Consider the following 7,852-nt stretch of genomic DNA (forward strand, 5'->3'; position numbering starts at 1 on the left):
CAGCACACTCCAACCACTGAGCCACATCACCAGCCCTTTTTATATTTTGAAATAGGGTCTCTCCAAGTTGCTTAGAGCCTCACTAAGTTACTGAGGTTGGCTTTTAACTTTTGATCCTCCTTCTTCAGCCTCCCGAGCCCTTGGGATTACAGGTGTGTGCCACTATGCCCAGCTCCAAGTACGATCTTCAAAAATAATATAAAGAGCATTCAACAGAAAAAAAAACAACTTTTCAACAAATGGTGCTGGGGAAATTGGTCTCTACATGAAAAAAAAAATTGTACCCAGTGCTTTGGGTTTGGATCTTGAATATCCTCCAATAGCTTCCAAGGTGTGTGTGGAAGACTTGGTCCCCAGGATGACACTATTCCAGGCATGCCCTTCAAGGGGATTGTGGGATCATTGCTTTTTTTAATGAGAAAGGCAATCAGTTCTCCCCTCCACTGCTTTGGGATGAGTAGACTCCACAGACACACACCAGAGGCTCAGAAGCACAGGTACACACAGGAAGATTCGCAATCATATTGAGTGTATGCTCTTTATTCTCTGACATCATCTTCCCACCAAAGCAATTCTTCAGTTTACTGGCATTTGCAATGTGATAGATTGTTGTATTAATCATCTTTTCCTCACTATTACAAAGTATCAGATGCAGGATACTTATGAAGTAAAGAGGATTTTTAATTCACAGTTTGAGAGATTCAAAGTCCAAATGGCATAAATAACATCAGCTCTGTGGTGAGGGCCATCCCTTAGCTATATCACTTCATGACAGACAGCAATGGCGGGAACACACATAGGAGCAATAAGATTACATCTGGGAACAGGTTTGGTCCTTTTATGACAATCCTTTCACTAGAACTCAAGGTGTTGCAAGAGAATTTCCAAGAGCACACCCCCCAATGACATAAGGACTTCCCACTAGGCCCCACCTTCCAACAGAGCCAGTTTAGAAATCAAGCCACAAATCAAAATGGACACTTGAGGGGCACTTCAACCATATCCAAACTATAGCAGTTATCATGGTATTTTGCTTCTACATTAGCATGTTCATCAGGGGTGATCATGATAATATTCATATCCACAACTGGTTATGAAAATGTCACAACCCTGACCACAAAGGTAAAAATGACACACTTATCAATACATATTCATTCACATCAAAACATATTCATTTGAGCATGTAAGGAAAGGTCATGACATGCTCAAAACTTCCTTAATGAGTTTTCAGAATTCCAGGAAAAAACAAAACAAAACATGTCTCCGGCTGCCTTCCTCTGCAGGAGGCAGAAACAAGATTTGACAAAGCAGCTGCATTGTGCAAGAGACAGGTGCTCTCTATCTAAGGTGGAACTCCTTTTTACATGTTTTTGGTCATACAGTGGGAAAAGATCTAAGTCAAAAGGTTTCATCTTCCAGGAGGTACATGCCTGGAAGCGCCTAGATCTATGGAAGGAGGATATATGTTTGTGGACAATATGGTAAGTCTGAAATTAATGAAGACATAGATTTCCTTCCCTATCTTGAGGGCTCTGACTGAGGATCAGCTGATATGGAAACCTAAGGCGTAGATTGACAAAAAAATCTGACCTAGGGGAAAAAAAAAAGAACCCTAAACGATACACAAGTGAGGCAGCATATCAGAATACTGTGTATCAGATTCCACTTTTGGGGTCTGGCTGATTACTACTGGCCTTTGGCACTTACTGACTTCTATATGGTCATGCCCCAATCACCTAACTCCTTGAGCCTATTTCTCCATTTATGTAATGAGGATTATTTAACATACATGCTCAGTCTTGTTCTGGGGAGTCAACAAGATTATGCACAGTGTTGCCCTCTGTCCTAGCTGGTGACCTAATGCTGGGTTCCCAAAATCTGACTATTCCAATAACTTAAGAAAATGGGGAAGAAATCACACAAACACACAGAAGTAACTTTTCAAAATCTGGGATGGCTCTCTGACCTTAGGAATCCATAGAAAAAGAGAGAGAGCCACTGGAATTCTTTATTCTTATATACGGGACACACAAGGGGAGGTAGGGAACATTCTATCCCAAAAAGGGGCAAAAGGGTAGGATTACAAAGGAACAGGTGAGTATAACTCAACCCCACCGGGTAACGCCTACTCCTGGAGCCACGCCCCATTATCCCAAGGGAGGTAAAGCCCAAGTTATTGAGGAACGCAGTAATTGTTCAGTATCTCTTGCTTAGGACTTAAGGGCATGCATGTATTTGCAGAGCAGATTAAGTTTATCCACATAATTCTAAGCACAATGCAAGGCCTAGTAAGTAAATTCCCAGTGAAATTTTGTGTAACCAATAGGGGAATAAAGAAAAGTAATCCTAGATCTAAAGCCATGGTCTCAGTTTACTGGCATTTGCAATATGATATCCTAGATCTAAAGCCATGGTAAGATCAGGCTTCTTACATGATGGACTATGTAAGCCTGGATGTAAACTGAAGACCTTATAGGATTTCCAAAAATCTTGGTGCTAATGGAAAAGTTTCAAAGCTAGTTTCAAGGACAGGCCAGAGCACATACCCTCTGATGAGTTGATGAGGCCCTTTTCTGCTTTTATCACAATCTGCCTTTCATCTGCTCAGCAGCCTCTCAGCAGGAGCCCTGGCTGCTCTCCTATACTCTGGCCCAGAAGTTCTATTTGCAGGTGAACTGAGTCCTCAGCCTGGTTTTTGGAAATGACCTCAAACCAGACCTGAATCTACCAGTGTTCTGACAGCCCCACTGGGAGACACTGGCCAGACTGCTGTCAGGTGCCCCTTACACTATGGTGGTCTCAGGGGGCATGGGTGTCTTGTGATCCACATATTCTGCCTCATCTCACCCAAGAAGCGGCTGTGAGCAGATGGTCAAGGAGAAGCAGGTGGCTAACAGCATCTGAGAAATCCAGGCTGCAACAGTCAGAAGTGGGGTCATGGCTGAGCTGCAGAGGATACTACACTGGCTGTGCTGCTTAGTGCATCTGGTGTTTCTTCTCCTAACAGCTCTTGCCTTGGACTTCTTTGGTTATGATTACTTGAACCCAAAGAGCCAGACCTTAAAAGCATGCAAGCTGGGGTAAGCATGGTTGTGAAAGAACGTCATGATCCACGAGTCATAAAATTACCAAAAGTGGTATCTCCACAGCCAAATGTGCTAAGACCCTCTAGGACAGATGTCCATGTTTTGACTCCTTGGTTTGCCCCCATTGTGTGGGAGGGAACTTTCAACAATGACATACTGAAAGAGCAATTCCAACACCACAATGCTACCATTGGGTTAACTATGTTTGCAATAAAAGAGAGAGAGAGAGAGAGAGAGAGAGAGAGAGAGAGAGAGAGAGAGAGAGAGAGACTATTTGAAGGTATTCCTGCAGACTGCAGAGATACACTTCATGGTGGGGCACAGGGTGAGCTACTCTGTCTTCACTGGCCAATCCAACAATGTTCCTCAAATCCTGCTCCAAGAAGAAAGGCAGATGGTCATCCTCAAAGTCCAGAGCTATGCCCACTGGCAGGACTTCTTCATGCACTGCATGGAAATGATCAGTGATTATTCTCAGGAGCGCTTCCACAGGGAGGTGAATTATCTTGTTTGTGAAGATGTGAACATGAAATTCAGGGACCTTGGGGTGTGGAGATCCTCTCCTCCTTGTTTGGCCCTCTTCATCCTAGCTACTTCTCCATCCAGAGGCGGTTTTTCACAACCCTCAGTCTAGAACACAACCCTGTATTCTAGAGGATGAAGGGGACTTGTCTTACACAGGGGCCTTTCTGGGGGGCTCTGTGCAAGAGGTTTACAGGCTCACCAAAGCCTGTTACCAGGCCATAATGATGGATCAAGCCAATCACATCAAGGCCATAAGGCATGATGAGAGCCACTTGAACAAGTACCTACTTTACCACAAACCCACCAAAGTCCTCTCCCCAGAGTAAATATGTGTGAAAGCAGAGGAAAGTGTATTGTTTCAGAACAAGCCGGGCTTGTCCACCATCATAAAACGGGCAAGATTTGTGGTCTTGGAAAAGTATTACCATTTTATGAGGGCTCATGAGGAAAGTGTCCAGAAAGGTTCAGAGAAGGGTAACGTGGACAGCCCTAGTCTTCCTCCTAGTATGCTATCCTAATTTGAAATCAGTTTTATGTAACAATTGTAAGTCCACCTCTTCTATCTGTATGGATGAGGAAAATTGCCAATGCCTCCCAATTTAGTCATATAAAGCACCATAGTTCTCTGGCCTGTCATCCCTCACACACATTTAGGGAGGTCACATTCCACAGTTTAGGCACAAATTAATGAACTTCCACCACCCAAAGATGGATGAAAAGAGTGAACCCAGTCTGGCTTTGAACTTGCCACCCTTCCTGCATCAGCCTCCGGAACCACTGAGATCACAGCCAGCCATTCACCACCTCTTCTGGCCTACAAGGTTTTCTTTCAAAGAAAGAAGCCTAACGACCTTCAAAACTTGTCCCATTACCCAGAGCAAAAAATCCCTTTGGATTTACAACCTGCTCTATTGTTTGGTTTCCTGAATAAGAAGTCTCTACTCTTTTTGCATGGAAATTCATCTCTAATTTGTGTTTATCTTTGGTACCCCCTAACATTCGGGTACAATCTTAAAACACCTGGCCCATACCTAGGTGCAGCCAGGATGCTGGACTCCATGGCAGGACTGGAACTGAATGTGACATCAATAGGCTGGAACCAAGACTGACCTGAGACACAGGAAGGTGCATAAGCTGACCTCCGACAAACACTCAGACCTCATTCCTCACCTCTTTGTTACTGATTCCGTGGTTTCTTGTGCTATCAGAAGAGTCAAACAGAGGCAGAGCAACACAGGAACAAGGCTTTTTATCCTTAACTTGAGCACAAGGGAGACAGCACGGGGAAGACAGAAATCCCAGACTGACTCAAACAAAGGGGAAAGATGCAACAAACTTTGATGCCATGTACAGGATCCACAGGGACCCTGTCTTCTTGTTGTCATCATGTGTAGAGGTGAGTTTCAGTTGCACCTTTGCTTTTCCTCATCATGTCTCTCATGCAAACTGTGTTGCGTTATCATGTTTGGTCTCCACCCTGAGGTGTGAGTTTTTTACCATGCTAACAAGGCAGAGGTCACTGTAGGGTATTTTAGTGACTAGCCTATGCATGCCCTTGCCCATTACCCACTGGAATTTGCTTCCCATCATTTGAGAAAGTCCCTAATTTGGTTTTGGAGCAGGATAGGTCACTGTTCTAAGTGGATTTGATTTTAATGATCTTGTTTTTCTGGGCTCTGACTTCCAGTATCTCTGCTGACTACATGGTTTTTGAACATTGAGCTGATTTCTCAACCTCCTTTCACCTAGTGTATTATCTTAATTTTACAGCCAACACACAGTGGGACAAGATAAACATTCCTGTTCCAAAAGGAAGGAATAAGAGAATACCAAGGAAGGACTGGACCAAAACTCAACAGGGCAAACATTAAATCCTACAGCTCTATGTCTGGCATCCGGGCACATGGTGGCATGATGTGAGCTCCAGAGTGCTTGTGCAGCACTGCCGAAAACTTGCCCACTGAAGCCCATGTGGCCATTGTCTTGGGTTGGCTTTGCTCATAGCCTGCAGCTTTCCTTGGCAGGCATTCCATGCTCCTGCCATCTTTAACTTCCAGGGTCTCCATTGCAGTTTTGGTGTCACTCAGAGTTTCATGCATTGGCCCCTCAGGGACTTATGACAAGGCCTGAGAAATTCAGCTTAAAGGAAGAAAGATTTATTTTGTCCCATAGTTTCAGAGGTTTCAGTCCACAGTTGACTGGCTCCATTGCTTTTGGTCTGAGATGAGGAAGAACATCATGGTGGCAGAAGCTTGTGGCAGAGGAGGTTGTTCACCTCCTACAGCCAGGAAGCAAAGAAAGACAGAGGGGGCAGAGGGAAGGGGCAGAGACAAAATATACCCTTCAATGGCACACCTTCAGTGACCCACCTCTTCCAACTAGGCCCCACTTTTTAAAGTTTCCACCACCTCCCAATAGTACCATTATCTAGGAACCAAATATTCAACACATGAGCCTTTGAGGGACATTTCAGATCCAATCTCTAACAAGTTTCCTCTTGTATCAAACCTTTTAATTAATTAATTATTTTAAAGAGAGAGAGAGAATTTTTAATATTTATTTTCCAGTTTTCAGCAGACACAACATCTTTCTTTGTATGTGGTGCTGAGGATCGAACCCGGGCCGCACACATGCCAGGCGAGCACGCTACCGCTTGAGCCACATCCTCAGCCCAAATTAATTAATTTATTTATGACAATAGTGGAATGCATTACATTCTAGGGGGAAAACAATAACACAACAGTCACACAAAGCTGGAAAGAAACATGAGCAACATGAAAAGACAAGTAAAGAAAGGACCACAAACAATGCAAGACAATACAACATTAGAAGAGGTAACATCTACAGCAGAAAAAAAATGTTAGATAAAGATTTCAGGATATACATGGCTTAGATGTTCTGGAGTCTCAAGGAAGACATTAGACACAAATGCAGACAATGAAAGATCACTTTGTCAATGAATTACATAAACAAATCCAAGAAGAAAAGATGAATTCTATAGGGAGATAGAGGTGATACAAACAAAAAAAAAAACAAACAGAAATCCTAGAGGTGAAAGAAATGATAAACCACATTTTAAAAACTCAAATGAGAGTATCACAAGCAGAGTAGACCACTTAGAAGATAGAACATCAGACAATGAAGACAAAGTATATCATCTCGAAAAGAATGTAGACAGCATAGCGAAGGCTGATAAGAAACCACGAGCAGAACATCCAAGAAATATGGGATAACATAAAGAGACCAAATTTAAGAGCTATTGGGATAGAGGAAGGTATAGAGGTTTAAACCAAAGAAATGAGCAACTGCTCAATGAAATAATATTAGAAAACTTTCCAGACATGAAGAATGAAATGGAAATCCAAATCCTAGAAGCCTATAGGATGCCGAATATGCAAAATCAGAAAAAATCCACACCAAGACACATTATAATGAAAATGTCCAACATACAGAACAAGGAGAGAATTTTAAAAGCTACGAATAAAGGAAGAAGATTACATTTAAGTGTAAACCAATTAGGTTAATGGCTGATCTTTCAACACAGACTCTGAAAGCTAGAAGATCCTGGAACAAATATTTCAAATGCTGGAAGATATTGGGTTCTAAGCAAGAATTTTTTTTAAAGAGAGAGAGAGAGAGAGAAAGAGAGAATTTTTTTAATATTTATTTTTTAGTTTTCAGTGGACACAACATCTTTATTTTTTTATTTTTATGTGGTGCTGAGGATCGAACCCAGCGCCCTGTGCATGCCAGGTGAGCGAGGTACCACTTGAGTCACATCCCCAGCCCCCTAACCAAGAACTTTATATCCAGCAAAACTAAGCTTCAGGTTTGAAAAATGAAGTAAAAATCTTCCACGATAAACAAATTTAAAAGAATTTTTAGTTAGAAAACTGGCACTTCAAAACATCCTTGGCAAAACATTTCATGAAGAGGAAATGAAAAATAACAATGAAAACCAATAGTGGGAGGTAATACACTAAAGGAAAAACTAATCAAAGAGAAAAATCAAGTCAAATTAAATAACGAAAATAAACAAATATGGCTGGAAATACAAACCATATCTCAATAGTAACCAAATGTTAATGGCTTAAACTCACCAATCAAAAGACATAGACTAGTAGACTGGATTTTAAAAAAAAAGACCCAACAATATGCTGCCTACAGGAGACTCATCTGATAGGAAAAGACATACACAGACTGAAGGTGAATTGTTGGGAAAAGTCATACCACTCACATGG

At 42.1% G+C, this 7,852-nt stretch overlaps 1 pseudogene; it reads left to right on the forward strand.

Annotated features, from left to right (window-relative positions):
- Positions 1-2,937: 2,937 nt before the first annotated feature.
- On the forward strand, positions 2,938-3,937 carry LOC143383201 (histo-blood group ABO system transferase 1-like; annotated as a pseudogene).
- Positions 3,938-7,852: the final 3,915 nt, after the last annotated feature.

The sequence above is a fragment of the Callospermophilus lateralis genome, chromosome 18, assembly GCF_048772815.1.
Source record: "Callospermophilus lateralis isolate mCalLat2 chromosome 18, mCalLat2.hap1, whole genome shotgun sequence".
Taxonomy (NCBI): domain Eukaryota; kingdom Metazoa; phylum Chordata; class Mammalia; order Rodentia; family Sciuridae; genus Callospermophilus; species Callospermophilus lateralis.